This window comes from Coregonus clupeaformis, unplaced genomic scaffold (genome assembly GCF_020615455.1).
Source record: "Coregonus clupeaformis isolate EN_2021a unplaced genomic scaffold, ASM2061545v1 scaf0298, whole genome shotgun sequence".
Taxonomy (NCBI): Eukaryota; Metazoa; Chordata; class Actinopteri; order Salmoniformes; family Salmonidae; genus Coregonus; species Coregonus clupeaformis.
Window position 1 is genome coordinate 315,955 of NW_025533753.1, and position 21,608 is coordinate 337,562.

The 21,608-nt window shown below is 41.1% G+C and overlaps 1 pseudogene; it reads right to left on the bottom strand.

Annotated features, from left to right (window-relative positions):
• Positions 1-8,620: 8,620 nt before the first annotated feature.
• On the bottom strand, positions 8,621-9,561 carry LOC121568201 (annotated as a pseudogene).
• Between the last annotated feature and the right edge of the window lie 12,047 nt (positions 9,562-21,608).

Sequence of the window (21,608 nt, forward strand, 5' to 3'; positions counted from 1 at the left end):
GAGGTCTGAATAATTTCCGAATGCACTGTACCATTTGACAGTCTGCCTTTTTAGCTTGTCCTATTAAAGCAAACTTTATTATTCACATCCTTTGTTTTTTGTTCTTTGATTCATGTATTTTATTACCTTTTGTTCATTATTTATCCTGAATTTTATCGTTTAACTAAAACAAAAAGAGTAGGTGGGGCACGCGTAGACAAGATGGCGTATTGAATAGAAATCGGTACGAAACACCTCAAGATAAAAACATAATATTCAAAATCAGTAAGTTAGACTAAATATTAGCATTTCATATATTCGCAGTTAATATAATTCAATCTGGATAATAATACAAAACAGATCATAAGGCTAGAGAAATATATCGACAAATATTACATCAACACGCAACACCCAAACATGACTGAAGACAAGCGTGGAGAGCCGATCCCCAAAAGGAAACGCGACTCATCGACTGATACAGATGATATATGCTTTTCACCACTGGGTATGGTAAGTGTGGAAAGCGACCTGTTGAAGTCGATAAATGACAAATTGGGCATACTAGAATTGGTCAGTAAAGACGTAAAAGAGTTGAAAGCGAGTCTTCAAATGAGTGACGAAAAAGCTTTGGTAATGGAGAAAGAAACCAAAGAATTAAAAGTGACAGTCTCTAAAATGGAAACGGACGTTAGGGAACTAAAAAAGGAGAACAATCTTCTGAGAGAAGCCTTACTAGACATCCAAACTAGATCGATGAGGGAAAATCTAGTACTTACGGGTATTCAGGAAAAGGAGGGAGAAATAACAGAGAATATTATGAAGGACTTCCTGCATACAGCGCTACAAATCCCACTCGAGGCTGTCGATAAAATCCAACTTCGAACGTGTACATCGTTTCGGAAAAAAGAGGACAGAAATATGAGCGCCCAATCGTTGCCAAATTTGCTTTTTTTAAGGATAAAGCTTTGGTGAAAAGCCTGGGAAAAAGACTTGCTGGCACGAAAATAGGCATTAATGATCAGTTCCCAAGGGAGATTGTAGAAAGGCGCAAAGTTCTGTATCCAATCTTCAAGGAAAACAGATTAAAAGGGAAACGTGTTGCACTAGTGGTGGATAAATTATATATTGACAACCAAATGTTCAGAGACACAAAGACTACTCCATGGCTATTCTAAAAGTTGTAATAGAGGAGTCAAATATTGGAGCACCTGATACTAGCAATGATAGGGATTGTAATATTAAATAACATTTATAGTAAGTATAGTATTTTATAAAAGGATAAAACGATATAACAAGCAGAATAATACATATTTAAAAACAAATAATTAGAACATGGCTTTTTTGGCGGGAGGTTGTTGTTTTGGCAGATGGTTGTTGTGGTTGGTCCTGTGTTCTCTCTGGCGTCCTTTCTCCTTGCGGCAGATGTGGATGCGGGTGCGTTTGCACGCTCTGCCCATTTCTTCCCCAGTCAACCATGAGGTGTGCATTTTTGTGTTTGAAAAGGTGCGGCGTTAAGTGAGTGAGAGGGGAAATGGTTGCATATCCCAGAGCCGACCGGGGGTCTATGAGCAGGGGTACTGAGAGAGAGCTTTCAATTTTGTGTAGATGAGGGATATACATTTTTAAATATAGTATACATCTAATTTAATTTCTCATTGTCCTATCATGATGGAAATATCCCTAACCCTATAACCTGGACACCCACCTGAGCGACCCATACACCAAAGAGAAGTTCCCATCTCTTTTATGGACCTGCTGTGAATATGCAGCCTAAACAGAGAAATAAATGCGGTCAGAGACCTACTTGAGCAGCACCGCCCCCTCAAGATTCTGAGCCTGCCTGGCAGGGTTGGTCCTACAAAGCCAGTGCCCCCTGATGGGAGAGCATAATATACAAGGAAATTCTCAAAGCTGCTAATGAGAACCTTGACGACCTTTTACCTAGCCGGTGGGGATTCCGGTGGGGTACGCCCACCCAGGTAGTGGCAGTGCTGGCAACACTGGCTGCAGTAACACATGGGGAGGAGGTCACACTCGGACAATCAGAGAGGGGGATTATCATTGTAGCCCAGGTGGCACAAAATAATCAAAGGTCTGACAGCATGGAGATGCTTGGGAAAAATGGTTACAACAGGGGATCAGAGTGTTTGTGTCTCAGGTGAAGAGGGTGGATCTGATCTCCATCACCTAGGACTTGACATAGATTAAGTAGATTAATCAAATCTCACATTGTTATCAATTTCTACTCAATCTGCATGCTTTCTCAGTCAGCTTTAACTGTATGTGCACTCGTAAATCAAGTTATTTCTCGAGTTGGGCTCTGGGATATAACAGCTGTTGAGTATCTGTTTTTATGGTGGACTGTGGAGGAGGGGGGTTGAGTGTGTTGGAGTATGTGAGTATGTGCGTGTGTGCTTGTCTGGCATCTGTTGTGGGGAGGTGGGGATGTTGGGGGGGAGGGTATGGGATGGACCACGGGAATTATTTGCTAGGATAATAATTGCTTGTCATTGAATGAAATGTAATACAATGGCAATCCGGGTTATATGTTAGAATCCTACGCGTGAACTGCCGACATTATTACGCATATTAATTGATAATGATGGAAAATAGGATATGCATAATTTTAAAAAAAATAGTTATATAGATATATATATGTAGAGGTGAAAGCATTGGAAATGCTTTTGGCGGTTAATCTGCTTCTGTTTTGTGGGTGGCACTGTGTGCTGTTTTCGATGGATGGGTCCTGGCCTCTCGGGGCCTTAGGGATACGGAGGGACGTGGGTGGGATGCTGATCACTGGGATGACGGCTCAACTTGGGATGGGGAGGGGCTTTAGCAGGGGAATTAGTGGAGAACAATTGAAGGGTTACTCCGTAGCAATGCAAATATCACGGTACAGCTATATGGACACTCAATCATTACGCAATTTTTTATTGGTACATTTACAAACATATATAATGATAAATAGACTTGAAACTTGTATCTCATTATGGTGTATGGTGAAATAAGTATAGCCAGTTATAATTGTAATGGCTTAGCTGATAATAACAAAAGAAGAACAATATTTACATGGCTCAAAGAGAAGGAATATAATATCTATTGTATACAGGAAACTCATTCAACAATTCGAGATGAAGTAGCGTGGAAAAAAGAATGGGGGGGGGGGGAAATATACTTCTCCCTTGGGCAAAGAAATTCAAAAGGGGTGATGATATTAATTAATAGTAATTTCGATCCGAATGTGCAAATTGTACAAATAGATACGCAAGGTAGATGGATTATTTTAAATATGTTATTGGACCATAAATAGATATGGCTCATTAACCTTTACGGACCAAATAATGATGATCCACAATTCTTTGACAATATATATAATAAATTATCAAGCCTGCAAGCAACTCAAGACAATATTATTATGGTGGGGGATTATAATACTGTTTTAAATAGCTCAATGGACCGTAAAGGAAATCACACCACAAACAATCACCCACATGCTCTTAAGGAAATTGTGAATGTCATGGATACATTAGAACTAGTAGATAAATGGAGGCTTAAATATACTGATCTAGTGAGATATACATGGCGGAGACTGAATCAAGCTAGTCGTCTTGACTTCTTTCTTATCTCATTCTCGTTGGCACCAAAAGTGAAAAAAGTGTTGATAGGGGACAGAATGCGGTCGGACCATCATATAATAGGCATATACATTACTCTTACTGAATTTCCACGTGGGCGAGGATATTGGAAATTTAATCAAAGCCTATTGGATGATAATTTATTTATAATTAGAACAAAGGAATTTATAACTGACTTTTTCCAACATAACATAGGCACAGCGAATCCCCTTATTGTATGGGACACCTTTAAATGTGCCTTTAGAGGCCATGCAATTCAGTACTCATCTCGAAAACAAAAGCAATTTAGGTCAAAAGAGTTTATACTAAGAAAGGAAATAGAAAGTCTAACAGAACAGATAGATGGCAATAAAAACTGTAACATAGAGGTTCAGAATAAATTAGAGGAAAAACAAAAAGAAATGGAGAAACTTATTCAAGAAAGATCAAGTGTAATATATTATAAAACTAAAGCAAACTGGATGGAATATGGGGAAAAATGCACAAAATTCTTTTTTAATCTTCAACATAGGAATGCTACCAAAAAGAACTTATTGAAACTGGTTACAATTGACGGAGTCACCCATAATTCACCAAATGATATTTTGAAGGAAGAAACAAAGTACTTTAAGCATATGTTTTCTTTTCAGTCGCCTCCATCTCCTCTAACTGAAGCTAATTGTAGAGATTTTTTTTCTATTGATAATGTCAAATTAACAGCCACACAGAAAGACTCATGTGAAGGTGAAATTACAGAGGAGGAACTTCTGGATGCAATTAAAGACTTTAAGTCTGGGAAAACTCCAGGGTTGGATGGCATACCAGTCGAGGTATACCAAACCTTTTTTGATATACTAAGAGGACCGTTATTAGCATGTTTTAACCATTCCTTTGTAAATGGTAGATTATCTGACACTCAAGAAGAAGGACTGATCTCATTATTACTGAAACAGGATACAAGTGGAAAATATAAAGATCCAGTCCATTTACAAAATTGGAGGCCCCTTACACTTCAGTGTTGTGATGCAAAAATTCTAGCAAAATGTATAGCGCATAGAATTAAAAAGGTATCGTCGAACATTATTCATTCTAATCAGATAGGTTTTTTACATGGACGATACATTGGAGATAATATAAGGCAAGTATTGGAAACAATAGAACACTATGAAAAATCTGGTAAACCAGGCCTGCTATTCATAGCAGACTTTGAAAAGGAATTTGATAAAGTATGACTGGGGTTTATATATAAATGCCTGGAGCATTTCAATTTTGGAGAATCTCTTATAAATTGGGTTAAAACCATGTATAGTAACCCTATGTGTAAAATAGTATATAATGGCTATTTCTCTAAAAAAAATTAACTGTCAAGAGGAGTGAAACAAGGTTGTCCACTATTGGCATATCTATTTATTATGGCCATCGAGATGTTAGCTATTAAAATGAGATCCAACAATAATATCAAGGGATTAGAAATCCAATGCTTAAATACAAAGGTGTCATTGTCCGCTGATGATTCATGTTTTCTTTTAAATCCACAACTTGAATCCCTCCACAGCCTTATAGAGGATCTAGATACATTTTCGAACCTCTCTGGATTACAACCAAATTATGATAAATATACTATATTACGTATTGTATCACAAAAAAATTTAAATTGTACATTACATTGTAGTTTACCAATAAAATGGTCTGATGGTGATGTGGATATACTCGGAATACATATCCCAAATGAAATAAATGATCTCACTCCAATACATTTTAATAGACAGTTAGCAAAAATAGATAAGATCTTGCTACCATGGAAAGGTCATTACCTGTCAATTTGTGGAAAAATCACCCTGATTAACTCTTTAGTATTATCCCAGTTTACCTATTTGTTTATGGTCTTGCCTACGCCTAGCGAACAGTTTTTTTAATTATATGAGAAAAAAATATTCAATTTTATTTGGAACGGCAAGCCAGACAAAATTAAACGGGCCTATTTATATAATGAATATGAATTCAGAGGACAGAAATTATTAAATATTAAAGCATTAGACCTATCACTAAAAGCTTCAGTCATACAAAAGTTATACTTAAATCCGAACTGGTTCTCTAGCAAATTAGTAAAATTGTCTCACCCAATGTTCAAGAATGGCCTTTTTCCCTTTATTCAGATTACAACCTCTCACTTTCAGTTATTTGAAAAGGAAATCATTTCCCAAATATCACTATTTCTAAAACAAGCCAATTTCAATGTAATCCTCCAGAAACAAAAGAACAAATAATGCAACAAATATTGTGGTTAAACTCAAATATACTAATTGATAAAAAAAACATAACGTATAATCTTCATAAATGATATCATAGGTAGGACTGGTGGAGTTATGTCGCACATGCAGCCAACAAAAACATATGGAAATGTCTGCTCTACCAAAAATTACAACCAAATAATTGCAGCATTAGAGCAAAAAAGGGGGAAAAAGTAAGGAACTGGTCTGTCGGCCCTGCATTAAAGAACATAATTGGTTAAAGAAAATTGTGATAAATAAAAAAGTATAAAAGTTTCATTTAAGGACCAAAGGATTGACAGCCGTCCCATATACATTGCAAAATAGTTGGGAAGAGATTTTTGACATACCGATTCCATGGCATAGTGTTTATGAACTGATACGCAAAACGACGTCGGATTCAAAACATAGAATTTTTCCATTTTAATTATTATATAAAATTCTTGCTACCAATAGAATGTTATTTAAATGGGGGATACAATCTTCCCTGCTCTGCAGATTTTGCTGCGAAGAGACAGAATCATTAGATCATTTGTTTTGGTACTGTCCATTTGTAGCTTGTTTTTGGACACAGGTCCAGGAATGGCTAAAGTATTGCAATATTTACCTGGAGCTAACTCTGCAGATAGAACTACTGGGTAATCTGAAAAGTCATAGTCAATCGATTAATAATACTTTTAGCAAAAATATTTATTTTCAGTTTACAATCTGTAGAGACAATGAGAATGGAAAAGTTCAGAACTTTTGTAAAACATCACAGTACAGTTAAAAAATATATGGCAAATAAAAATCCAATATGGATGGTGTTAAGAGATAGATGGGTGGGGTTGAATGGAGTTGAAGGATAGGACTAATAACAACTAACAACAACTAATAACAAGAAGATAACTAATATAAAGCATACTATGTCCATAATAAGTATATAGGTTACAGGTTGAGATCTTTTGTGAAAGAGCACAGTTAGAAAGATATGGCATATAGAAGCAAACCGGATGGACATCATGAAGATGATCGGAGAGGTTGAGGGTAGAGGAAGTTCAGGAGTAAAAAGAAACAAAATAGAATTATTGTGAAATTGACTGTGTCCATAAAATGTAGATAGTATGTATAAGCTGGAAGTAGAGGCCTAAGCATTTTTGTTCACTAGTTTACTCCAATTAGGGAAGGGGTGGTGGGGTTGGAAAGTAATCAAGGGAAATATATATTTTTAAAGAATATGTATATGTGTATGTATATGTGTATGTATATATATATATATATATGCGAGAGAAAAAAACATATGGGGGATTGGAAGTGATGCAGACAATTACATTGATGGAAGTTACAATCTATCTGTAATATTAAAGCTGACCTACCCCCTTAAAAAAAAAGGTTCACAAGTTCATGTATTTATTTCCCAATTTTAGCTTCCATAAACCAAGTTAGTTTTTGCTTAGCAAACACAATGGAGGGAGGATAACACAAAACAATGAACACAATCAAACAAAAACAGGTTTCAGTGCAGGTGGAGGGAAAGAATCTCGGCATCAACCTTAACTCAAATCAGAATTTCATCCAAGTAATACTTCTCTTAGCAAAAGCTAGGCTTAGCTCTGCCACAGCTTCAAACTAAAATGTATGCTTCAACAACGTATCTTCCCTCTCACCTGTACCTTCCCCTGGGCGGTCGCATCTCAACCAAAAGTTATGAAGTCGATTGACCGCAATAACAATGGAAATACTGTACATGTCCTCAAAGATGGAAGGCAGGCGGGAGGATGCAAGATCAGGTGGGACCATTATAGGCAATGAGAGGGCAGATACGCGTGTGAACAATGGGCCATATAGATACAGTATATAGAACTCATCTTTGTATCTATGCCATTATAGTGTCTGTGACAGAATGGGCAGCACCACTGAGGCCATCTCTATTTTAAAGTGATACATTTTTTCCTTCTTCATTGCCTGATGGCTCCCAACTCATAGGAATCCCCACCCAGTCAACTACCTTAAATGGTGGAAGCCCTCAATGGCAATGTCAAAATGGGTTATATCCATGATGAGTCTTCTATCAATATCTATGAAAAGAGGCACAACTCTGATAAAGTAGGTTTTTTTTTCTTTTCTGAAATGCCACATGCGTCCAGTTACAGTATGTCAGTGCATTCGTAACAACCTAACGATTGCAAAAATTATGTTAGATCAAATAAGCCTCAATTAGCAATTACATTATTTGTTGACCTAATTCGACAATCTCTATTTGACCTCCATACAAAAATTCCTCACTTTGTGGGATTATTTTGTGTGGACAGATTTTGGGCGGAGTAAAACCTCTCGCTTCGCCACTTCCTCTCTGTAAAGGGGCATGGAACAACAGGGAGCTAATCACAAATCTCAATTAATCAATTAGCAAGCACATGGGCTAAAGCTTGCAAAGTAATCAACGAGCATTTGTCTCACCTGTGACATATACACAGCTATTTTCACTTAATTGGTCAGGGTATACGCTCAGTCATTAAAACAACAAATAAGTGGGCCAAAGTTATTACACATGACGTCCTTGAAAAAGTATTCTGATGACTGCCATTGATGGATGAAATGTCATGATTTTTATATTTCAATAAATAAAGTACCACGTTTTTAATTGTGAACAAGTTGCAGCTTTTCCTTCCTAATTTCCATTAAAAAGAACACATGCAAATGGTCTAGCTTTATGTAAAATAGATCAACAAGAAAGATATGTTGATACACACTGCAGTACATCACCACAATTAATTAGGTCAGGTCAGCAACTTTACGGTTAAACATCTGTCCAACTCGATTCCGAATCTGAGTGAGTTTCATCCCATATATTATAGGGTTCACTAGAGGAGGCACAATTAGGAACTCCACTGCCATGATATTCCTCAGGGCCAGCAGGCTGGTGTTGTTACCATAGCGAGCGTATATCACATCGAAGGTGATGGATATGGTGAAGTTAGTTAGGGTAATCAGATGAGGCAGACAGGTCTGCATGAACTTCTTCCTTTCCACCGGGAACGCAAAGAGGCTTTGATGATGTTCACGTAAGAAATCAGGATGAGTATCGTTTGAGAGATGTGAGAAAAAGTGATAATGAAGCCGTAGAGGTTGTTCAGAGTGGTGTCAATGCATGAGAGCTTCACGACCGCCCAGTTTGAGCAGTAGAGTTTATCGATGTCGAGGCCACAGAGGGGTAACCTAGCTGTTAGTCCCATCCCAATGCTACTTTCTAGCCATGAGAAAAGCCAAGTAAAAAGAAGCAGTGTCCACACTTTTCGAGTAGTCATGATAGAGTGGTATTGTAAAGGCTTGCAGATGGCAACATACCTGTCATATGCCATCACTGTCAAGCTGGTGAATTCACAGAAAACATAGGAGTAGATTACTAATATTTGGGTCATGCACCCAATGTATGTTATCACATGAGATTCAAATAAAAGGTCATAAAGTATCTTTGGGTAGAAAGCTGAAGTGCCAAAGATATCATTAATACACAGATTACAGAGGAATAAATACATAGGGTCATGCAACATTTTCTCCAGAAAAATGGTAACGATCAGTGTCAGATTCACAACAATGGTGAAGAGGTATAGGATGAGAGTAAATGAGAAGTAGATGTGTTTGTATGTCTGTGTCATGTTCAGTCCATGCAGCACAAACACTATCTCATGGGAGGAGTTGAACTCTATTGTCATTGACAGCAGGCACACACGACTAGTGTACACAGGACCTGAGAACGTTCAGTTTATCCAAGTTTTGTTGGTTGGTCTATATAATTTTTTTTTGATGATATTCTAACAGTAACTGCCAACAATACAGCAGTCTGTCAGCCTCTCAACAATGATATCTCTCCTTCAAACAGTGTCATTGGCATTCAAAGGTTGAACATTATTTTGATTGCAGAACCCAAAACCACCTAGCTTCAGTACCCACCTAGAGTACAGTAAAATGCAGTGAGCATACAGTCCAGCATTCAACATATCACATTCTGGTGTGCATTAAGCATTATATATATTTCTTAATCTTCACAAATCTTAATTTAACTCAGTTATGGAGTAAACTTAAAAAATATTGAACTGATTTAGATGATTAATCAAACAAAGTAATTTCAAAGTCTTGAAAGTAAGTTTCCCTTGAAAGATAATAATTGATTATCATTCGTATGGTTGATGAATTATAAAAACAACAAATCAAATTCTCCTTGAGTTCTTCTTGAAGATGATCATTGGTACGGTCTGTGTATTTGTATGGTCTCTGTATCTCTGTACTGAAGGCAAGAGCAGACCACCTCCACCTGCGCAGACCAGATCATACCTTGGTATGACACTTCGTCACTCTCCGCACCACTCCTTTATGGGGCAGTATCTGAGTATCTCAACTGCCATAGCAACGTGTGAGAGATATGGAGTGATAGACAGATGAACCCCTCAGACACACACTGCTCACTCTGGAGGTTACCTTCCTAATGAGACCACGTCAATAAGACCCATTAAGAGATGAGATATAAGAGAAATTCCAAAACAGTATTTTGTTTATTTAGCAAGGTGATATTGTTCAAGTTCATATTCACGCTTTCCACCAATTTCTATGTTTTCAAGGTAATGTTGTTCAAGTTTATTTGCCACCTTGCTTCATTTTGAACAGAACTTGTTTAGAGCAAAGCCAAACTCCTACAGATGTCGGATCTTAATTGATCATTCTTGTCACAGAGAATTTTCATGTGCATCAGGAAATAAAAATGAGCCTCATGATTTAGAGAGATTCAGTGAAAACACACAGTTCTCTTTCTCTCCATGCGGGGGTAGTCAACACAACACCAAATACATTCGTACTTGTACTCATTAGCTTTTTCACGTTTGAGTTCCAAATATCTCTAACGGTCACCCCAGCATTAGTTTTTTTATGAGCGTGATGTCTGAATGCACTCACTGTTCCAAAATGTGATTGTTATGCAACAGGACAGTTAACCCACGCTGCCCTCAAACCAAGACACGCTGCCTGCTAATTATCTATAGTCTGTTTCAACTTGTCAATTTCAAATTATTTTCTAACAACAGTTTGAATTGAGGTGTGTTCCGCCTCCTCATTAACTCGCATATGAAGCAGCTCAGTTCATTGTTGAGAACTCTTCATCGAGAGCCCAAGCACTTCCCATCTCTAGTCAGAACAGGCCTTGCTCAAACTTTTTCCGCTTGGCAACCGCATTGCCTTCATTGTTGTTTTCTTTAGCTACAAATAATAACTTTGGACATGTGTGCGTTCCTATCAAAGTAAGTGTCTTATTTTCTGTATATCTTGTTGTCGTTTCTACCGTAGTATACCATATGTATGTATGGAACATAATGTATTTACTGTTTTATTCACGTTTTCAAATACTGGTGACAAATCATGCATTCCGTTTCTTGCGTAGATTGTAATGGACACATGATGTGTGTAAAATACCTTTTGAAGGTTGTTGTCACGCCCTGGCTCTGGGACTCTGTTATGTTGAGCCAGGGTGTGTGGTTTCTATGTGTTTTGTGTGCTAGGGTGATGATCTAGTTCATTTGTTTCTATGTTGGCCGGTGTGGTTCTCAATCAGAGGCAACGTGTATCAGCTGTTGCTTGTTGTCTCTGATTGGGAACCATACTTAGGCAGCCTGTTTTCCACAGTGTGTTGTGGGATCTTGTTCCGTATGGTTTGTATTGTAACCAAGGACTTCACGTTTCGTATCGTTTGTTGTTTTGTTCGTGTGATCATTCAAATTAAAAGTATGTTCGCATTCCACGCTGCGCCTTGGTCCTCTGTGTATGACGATCGTGACAGTTGTACTAATTATGATGAGCTAATGCTAAGCTGTTTGCCAGTTATGTGTGGCGCCATGTTTGTTGACATCATACAATGCATTCTGGTTGTCACGTAAGCGTCTGTCAGACAAAAGGTGTTATAAAAAACGAGGTGAAGGGATAGTTCACTCGACTAAAGTATGGTGCTTTCATGACAACTGGGAACTCCGAAAAATACGAGGTCAAATCATGACGTTAGTGGTCTTTAGGTCTGAAAGTCGGAGCTCTAGAAAAAGGCACTAGTTCCCGAGTTGGAATTCAGAGTTGGATGACCGTTAAAAAATATTTTTTCCCAGTCGGAGCTCGTTTTTTCAGAGTTCCCAGTGGTTTTGAATGCGTCATCAGATTGTAACTATGGTACCTCAGGGTTGCCAGCTCAGACCCACCTTTCCAGGGGTTTTATATTTATTTAGCATATAAACTTCTCCTCTGTTTGTTGATAAAACCCCCATCCTAGTAATATTTCCTGCATCATATCCCCCCACGATACCGCCCCTATTTCTACCCCCCATGGACTTGAAACCCCCCCCACAAATGAAATGACCCCCCACATGGTTTCATCCCTGTTTAGCTTTTGCGCTACGGTTAGGCTAGGCAGTAGGCTTGTATTTGGTGTGATAACAGTTTATTTGCTTTGTGATTTGTCAAAAACGGTCAACGACTTGTCATTTGTCATGTGCTCCGGTTCTTGTATACACTGTAACAAGTACATCGAAGATTTGTAATATGCTGAAAAATGGCCAAACTAAGTTCAGATTTTTAAGGCAATGGGCACAGCCATCTTTTACTTTGTTTATTTGCGTCTTATAGTGAATGGCATTCTGGGAATAGGGAGTTTTCGCTTGTCAAACATAAAGAACCATGATTGCCATCATACAAAAATTAGTTGCTGTTAGCTTAGCTGACACGCATCTCTTTTCAAAACAATATCACATTTCTCCCTTGTATTCACCAGAGATGTGGTACATTGTAAACAAGTCTAGGTGTTATGTCACTAGCTTATGTTTAGTTTTTTGTCAGTGCAACCTGTTATTTAGACTGGTTTATGGAATGAGTTTGGTTTTGGATGTGTTCCGTTTGATGTTTGGATGATGAAGATTGCATTTATCTTTTACAATAAAAGGTGAAATTAAGGAATAAAGTTTTGAAGACCTTTTTATTTCCCATCAGTACAAAAAATTGTTTAGATGCTTTTCAGACAGTGTTGTTTAAATGTGTTTTTTGCATCATAGGTGCGGCTCTGTTGCTACGGTTCCAATCACATATTTACGATGGTACGCTGCAGGGACCACTCAACAATGATCACAAATATGTGATCGTACGCATCAAAGGGTTAGTACTTATCTGAAGAGTCTTGTCACTTCCTGTCCACTCTGAGGATCTAAAGCAGCGTTTCACGAAACTCGGTCCTGGGGATCCCAAGGGGTGCACGTTTTGGTTTTTGCCATACCACTACACAGCTGATTCAAATAACGAACTCATCATCTGTTATTATTTGAATCAGCTGTGTATACTATGGCAAAAACCAAAATGTGCACTCAGTCCCTGGACAAGTTGGAAAGCTTGATCTAAAGACTGGTATCTGTGCTGGTATCACCATGCCCTCTTCTATTCCTATTAATTTGATTGGCTGATTTGTGCCAGTGTTCCACGACATCCCACAAATGTGGAGGCTTTGTTGGATTCAGTGCTCTGAGGGGTAATTAGTGGCTTGCGAAAGTATTCACCCCCCTTGGCATTTTTCCTATTTTGTTGCCTTACAACCTGCAATTAAAATTGATTTTTAGGGGGTTTGTATCATTTGATTTACACAACATGCCTACCACTTTGAAGATGCAAAATATTTATGTGGGGTGAAACAAGAAATAAGACAAAAAAACTGAACTTGAGCGTGCATAACTATTCACCCCCTCCCTAATGTCAATACTTTGTAGAGCCACCTTTTGCAGCAAGTACAGCTGCAAGTCTCTTGGGGTATGTCTCTATAAGCTTGACACATCTAGCCACTGGGAGTTTTGCCCATTCTTCAAGGAAAAACTTCTCCAGCTCCTTCAAGTTGGATGGGTTCCGCTGGTGTACAGCAATCTTTAAATCATACCATAGATTCTCAATTGGATTGAGGTCTGGGCTTTGACTAGGCCATTCCAAGACATTTAAATGTTTCCCCTTAAACCACTCAAGTGTTGCTTTAGCAGTATGCTTAGGGTCATTGTCCTGCTGGAAGGTAAACCTCTGTCCCAGTCTCAAATCTCTGGAAGACTGAAACAGGATTCCCTCAAGAATTTCTCTGTATTTAGCGCCATCCATCATTCCTTCAATTCTGACCAGTTTCCCAGTCCCTGCCGATGAAAAACATCCCCACAGCATGATGCTGCCACCACCATGCTTCACTGTGGGGATGGTGTTCTCGGGGTGATGAAGGTGTTGGGTTTGCGCCAGACATAGCATTTTCCTTGATGGCCAAAAAGCTCAATTTTAATCTCATCTGACCAGTGTACCTTCTTCCAGATGTTTGGGGAGTCTCCCACATGGCTTTTGGCGAACACCAAACGTGTTTGCTTATTTTTTTCTTTAAGCAATGGCTTTTTTCTGGCCACACTTCCGTAAAACCCAGCTCTGTGGAGTGTACAGCTTAAAGTGGTCCTATGGACAGATACTCCAATCTCCGCTGGTGAGCTTTGCAGCTCCTTCAGGGTTATATTTTGTCTCTTTGTTGCCTCTCTGATTAATTCCCTCCTAGCCTGGTCCGTGAGTTTCGGTGGGCGGCCATCTCTTGGCAGGTTTGTTGTTGTGCCATTTTCTTTAAAAAAATGTATAATGGATTTAATGGTACTCCGTGGGATGTTCAAAGTTTCTGATATTTTTTTATAACCCATCCCTGATCTGTACTTCTCCACAACTTTGTCCCTGACCTGTTTGGAGAGCTCCTTGTCTTCATGGTGCTGATTTAAAGGTTTTTGTTCCAACTCAAAACCTTACATCATACCACATCACACACACCATTCATTCCCAACCCCAACATCACTAAAACAATCACAGGAACAATAAAAAAACTACCCAACACAATATATATCAAACACCAACAAACACGAACAATAACAGAAATTACACCCCAGGGGAGCACCTTCCCTCCCCCTTTAAACCCAGCTAAAAACACACAAACAAACCCTAAAATCCCCTTCCACCTCTCCCGAGCAGCATGCTGCCCCCACTTCCTCTCTTCATTCTCGCCCTCAAATTCTGCTCCACCCTCCTCACTATCCCCTCCACATCCCCTTCTCTCCCTGTCCTTTCCATTTTCTGCCTAGCTTCCCACAACCCCCATTTAATGAGAAGCCAGAGCAGAAACCTGTCCCTAACCATCCCCCTCGCTTTCCCTACAGCTCTTTCTACCCTAGCCCACGTCAAAACAAAATCCCCCTCACCCTGCCTATCAACACCTGTGCCCAAGCCCATACTACTCAGGCAAAAGCACAGCCCCAAAAAACATGGCGCACTGTCTCCTCCCCGCCACAAGTTGGTCTTGGGCAGGTGGGGGATCATGCCATACCATGCCCGTACATGATGGAATGCACGGGCAAGCACTTATGGAGGCTCAACCAATTCAGGTCCTTGAGCCTGTTGTCCAGACCACGCACCTGCACTCCTTCCCAGACCACAGCCGGGATACCCACTATGTGCACCGGACACCCTCCCTGTCTCACCTCCTCATACAGGTGCCTGTGATCTAAACCAACTCGGGCGTCCCCCTTCTTGTAAAGAATTGACAGCACACCTACGGCCATCGATTCCCCCCCGGGACCCTCGTCTCGAGGATGGCCTTCAAGACTTCAAGGACTACCAGTCCAAGTATCCCCCAAAACTTGAGGTAAAACTCTGCCGGCAGCCCATCCATCCTGGGCACATTCCCTTTTCCCATCCTCCTGAGGGCGCTCTCAACCTCTTCGAGGGAGATCTGAGCCTCCATCGCATCTCTAATGTCCTCCGGCACTCGCCGGGACAGTTTTTTTTTTCCTGCTCTACATCTACTGCCCTTTCTTGAAAGAAACCTCTGAAATGTTCCGTGGTCACCTTGACCATTTCCTCAGTTTCTCTCACTACGCTACCGTTTTCTTCCCTAACCCCGTACATTACCTTCCTACTCTGTCTTCCCCTAACTGATTTAAAGAACACGGCGGAACAAGTCTCGTCGTGTTCTAAAAACTCACGTGCACACTCCAGGAAAGCGCGAGCCTTCCGCTCATGCACCTCCCTAAATTGAGCCTTTAGGGCAGAGGATCTCTCCCAGTCTACCGACCCGCCAAGGTTGCCTGCCTCGAGCTCGAGTTCGAGCAGCCTTTGGATATGATCCACCTCCGTCCTTTCCTCCCTCTTTTTACTCTTACAATATCCTATTATAAAAACCCTAATCCTCACCTTTGCTACTTCCCACCACTCTAACACCCCCTCACACATGGACCGGAGGCCCTCAAGCCCCCTAAAGAAATCAACAAAACCATTAACGAAAGCCTGCTCATCCAGTACCTCCCATTCTAACTTCCAGTACCCCCTACCAAAGAGGCAGACTGGTGACCCCACCTGCAGGAGCACCCCGTCATGATCCGAAAAGAAAACAGGCAACAAACGCCCAGACAACTGACCCAATGACCTGGATAGAAATATATAGTCGAGCCTCCGCTCGAAGCCCATGGAGTTGTGCCATGTTGGACCTGCCATCGTCGGAGCAGTGTGCAGGCCCCCATCTACCAGATCATGGCACGCCATTAGCCGAGCGATGGCACCTGCACTGCTGTCCCTCCCAATCCTCAAATCTATGTTAAAATACCCCCCTATCACCAAGTGTCTATTCGTGGCACACAGCGGCGCCAGGCAGTCCACCATCTCCCTCCTGCCTGCCGCCAACTGTGGCCCAGTACACCCAATTACCCTATATCTATCATCCCTTACTGTGACATCCACCCCCCAAACCCTCCCTGCATACCTACCAAAGTGCCCTCCACCTTCACCACCATATTCCCAAACAAAATCCCTACTCCCGACCAGTGCACCCCCCATACCCCAAACCGACTCTCCCTTGACCCACTCCCTCTTAAATCTTACAACATCCCCACTATCCCTTAGGTGAACCTCCTGTATAAATCAAACATCAAAACCAACACCCTCTAAATACCCCAAAACTGCCCTTCTCTTAATATTCTCCCTAATTCCCCTCACATTTAAACTAACAAAAATAATTGCTGCCATTATACATTCACAAATTACATCCCACTACCCCAAAAACAAAACAAAAACAGGAGGCTCACCTGATGCTCCCCTGCTCCATCTCCTCTGTTAGTGACTCCAAACTCACCCCAGATGTCCCCCCACTATCCTCCATCTCTCCAACCCAGGATGCAGGAATGGTGTTTGGTTCCTGGGTTCCCTGCATCCTAGGCTCACCACCATCCTCCTCCAAATCCCCAACCCCGAAACAGTTTGGGAAAAGTGCAGGGGATCCAGAGCCCTCCGACCCCTGTGCTTTGGGGGAGGCCAATGAGGTCACAGGAGATTCTTCCCCCACACTGCCCTTCTTTCCCATGACTCTCTTGGCCACCCCCTATCCCCCACCACCCCATCGCCCCCTCCTCTACCCTCTCTTCTTCGGCGATGCCGGCAGTGGGGAGACCCAGCCCCCCCTGACCACCAGCTCCTCCATCATCTCCCTCATCTCGTCCCCACGGACACTCAACATCTCGCTGTCCCCCCACTCCGGCCTCACCTCTTCCCCCTTCTCCTCTCCTACTGGGGCTGTGGCTGGCCCCCTACCCGACCTCCTCTCCCTCCATCGCCTCGCCTCCGGCACCTCCTCTCCGTGCTTGGGTCTAGAACTCCTGCTCCCCACCAGCTGCAGCTGCAGCTGCATACAACTTGTGACGAGCCGGACATTCCCTCCATAGGTTTGCTGACAAACCACACCCGTGGCACATCTTCGACTCGTCACAGTCCTGCGCCTCCGACCCACACACCCTGCATTTCCTCGCACGGCACGAGGCGAAGATATGGCCATATGCCATTCATCTTCTGCAGAAAGGGGGCTGACGGGCATATTACAACGTCCCCCTGTCAGCCCCCAGGGAGAACAGAGCTGGAGGATGAAGGTAACCCCCCAGGCCCTTTGGGTCTTCCCTCAGTAGAGCCTGGAAACTCCTCCTCCCGTTCCAAAACCCTTGCGAGTCCTTGAGGAACCATTCTGAGGAGAAGTTGTCCACATATCTCCCCAGATAAGCCCTCACCTCCTCGTCCGTAACATGCGGATTATACATGTTCACCGTAATTACCCTAAAGCTGTTGTTCCTTGCCAAACTTGTCACCTCGTAGTGGCACATCGGCCTTGCTTTCTCCACCTCCCTCGCCCTTCTCATGACCTCGTTGTGTTTCCCTTTTTTGTGGAAAACCACATCGTATGCTCCTTCCAACGGGTTCGCCTGTAGGCAAATCACGTCCTTTACTGCCAGCTTTAGCACTCCCATCAACACTGTCTTCCCAAACATTTCCCTTCCAAAGGGCTCCATGTCTTTCTCCCTCCACGCAAACCTCACAGTGTTCGTAATCCCCATCCTGGGGACAGCCCTAAAGTTTAAATTTTTCGCCATCTCCGCGAGGAGAATAGCGCCCACACCACTGCTCCGACTCTTTTCTATATTAATTACAACCACTTTTTACCTATTTTAATTGATGTACGCCACTGCTAGCTTGCTTAGTGGTGTTGCAGACTCTGGGGCCTTTCAGAACATGTGTATATATACTGAGATCATGTGACAGATCATGTGACACTTAGATTGCACACAGGTGGACTTTATTTAACTAATTATGTGACTTCTGAAGGTAATTGGTTGCACCAGATCTTATTTAGGGGCTTCATAGCAAAGGGGGTGAATACATGTGGTCCTCTGTAGCTCAATTGGTAGAGCATGGTGCTTGTAACGCAAGGGTAGTGGGTTCGATCCCCAGGACCACCCATACGTAAAAATGTATGCACACATAACTGTAAGTCGCTTTGGATAAAAGCGTCTGCTAAATGGCAAATTATATTATATCATATTATACATATGCACGCACCACTTTTCCGTTATTTTTTTCATTTCACTTCACCAATTTGGGCTATTTTGTGTATGTCAATTACATGAAATCCAAATAAAAACCAATTTAAATTACAGGTTGTAATGCAACAAAATAGGAAAAACGCCAAGGGGGATGAATACTTTTGCAAGGCACTGTATATTTCTATAATCAGCCAAACCTACTATACTATATGACCATATAATATCACACCTCAACATGTGGTCAACAGGGTTGGGGTCAATTCAAGTCAATTCAGGAAGTACACTGACGTTCCAATTCCAATTCTCTCCAATGTTTTTTAATGTGGAACGTTTTGAATTGTAATTTGTTTTACTTTCAGAGTTAATTGGAATTGGCATCAACCCTGGTGGACACAGGCTACGACCAAAGCAGAAAGGAAAGCCATAGAGACTAAAACTGGGGCCAGATTCTCAAAGTTATTTATATGGCCATATTTCCTGTCCATAGACATCCCACTGGGCGCAGATGTCAGTTCAACGTCTAGATTTTGATTTACATTTGGTTGAGTTGTCAACTAATGTGATACCTTAGGTTAAAATTGGGTGAAAAAAATTACAAAATGTCCTTACGTTGATGTCTTTTTTCAAATACAATCAGTTTTTCACGCTGATTCAACATCATCATATTTAATTTTGGGGTTGACATTACGTGGAAACAACGTTGATTCAACCAGTTTTTGACCAATGGGATGTAGTGGACCCTATGCATAATATTTTACTGGGGACAGCAAAAAAATGTTTTACGTAAGAAAGAACATTGGTGTGCTGGATGATGGACTACCTAATAAAACGACAAAATACAATATCATTAGGGTTTTTGTCATTTCAATCCAGAAGAATGGAAAAAATGTATGTGTTTACACCTTAAGGGACTTGATGAGGATGCCCATTATGTTTGTTTGGACCCATTTTGTCAAAGCCTGTAACATCTTATGTACAAGATGTATCAACATTGAGCGAGTTGGAGAGGCTTATTCCCACTTTATACAACAGTTCTGTGAGAGCTTTGCAAGGTTATGTGGAAAACAGTATTGCACACCAAATATGCAGCTCAATAGCCAATGAGTTTTGGACAATGGTCTAGTATATGGTTTCTGGCAGTGTTGTAGTACTCGAGACCACATTTTGAGTGTCTTGGTCTTGTCTCTGTGTCAGACATTTTAACTCGGTCTTGACTCTCTCGGACAGTGAGGACTCTTATTTCTTCCCGAGACCAGAGGAGTAAAAACTCATAATTATTAGATCCCATTCAATAAGCGCATAAAACCGCTTCGTCAGGCCAAATATATATACACTCCTCCTTGAAAAATTAATACCTGAACAGTCTTTATATCTATTGTAGACATGTTTGCTCAGTGGCAAACCTGTTGGACCTAAGCCTTCAGTGTGCTGAAAGGACAGCAATGGTAATACCAGTGCACTCATGTAGGAGAGAGCACTTTTTGTAAAACACAAAGGGCCAGTGTTGTAGTGGAGGCTATACACAGGTATACGCCCTGTTCTCACTTTATTTTCAGTGGGCATTGTGTACACTCACTTCTTAATCCCCACTGATACGTATCAAAGTAGTGTAGTGGAGGATTACAACTTATCAATTATGTAGTACAATAATGAAATAATGCACAAAGTAGCCTACACAATCGCAAATTACGTGAAATATATTCACATGCGAGCCGCAGCCGCATTTCAGCTGCAGGCAGCAAGAGTGCTCAGCTCTCAACTGGCTTTGGCATGGAGCAGCTCACAGAAGAATGTCATCGGTAGCCGGTAGGTAGGAAAGACATTTCATATCTACCAGTAAATTCTAACTAAGGCAAAAATGGGTATGCAAACCAGGTATTGAAAAATTTGGTCCGAAGTCTTGGTTAGTAGGCTATTTGATGTGTAATTCAGTCATCATGTGCTGTTTGCATCAGGGGCGGAGGCATGAGTGGGCCTGGGTGGACACAGTCACACCCACTGGGGAGGCAGGCCCTGCCAGGCCCACCCAATCAGACTGAGAAAAAACAAAAAAATAATACATTATTATTACAAAAAACACAGTTCCACTCACCAGATGATGATCATTTGAAACAACCCTTTCCTGCAGTCAATGACAAAAATTGCCCTCTTTGTCCTCATGGGTGGAATGGTATTAATATTTTTCATAATTAATCAAGAATATTGAAAAAGAAACGTGTTTCTATGTCGAACATTTTTGTTATATTTCAGTCTTCTGTGATGTACATAAATAAACAAATGGAAGTACAGTATACAGTGGCCTCGGAAAGTCTTCAGACTCCTTGACATTTTCCACATTGTGTTACGTTACAGCCTTGTTCTAAAATTGACTTAAAAAAAAGCTAATTAATACTAAATAAACAGAAATACCTTATTTCCATAAGTAATCAGACTCTTTGCTATGAGACTCGAAATTGAGCTCAGGTGCATCCTGTTTCCATTAAGCATCCTTGAGATGTTTCTACAACTTGATTGAAGTCCCCCTGTGGTAAATTCAATTGATTGGACATGATTTGGAAAGGCACACCCCTGTCTATATAAGGTCCCACAGTTGACAGTGCATGTCAGAGCAAAAACCAAGCTATGAGGTCGAAGGAATTGTCCGTAGAGCTCCAAGACAGGATTTTGTCGAGGCACAGATCTGAGGAAGGGTACCAAAACATTCTGCAGCATTGAAGGTCCCCAAGAACACAATGGCTCCATCATGCTTAAATGGAAGAAGTTTGGAACCACCAAGACTCTTCCTAGAGCTGGCCGCCCGGCAAACTTAGCAATCGGGGGAGAAGTGCCTTGGT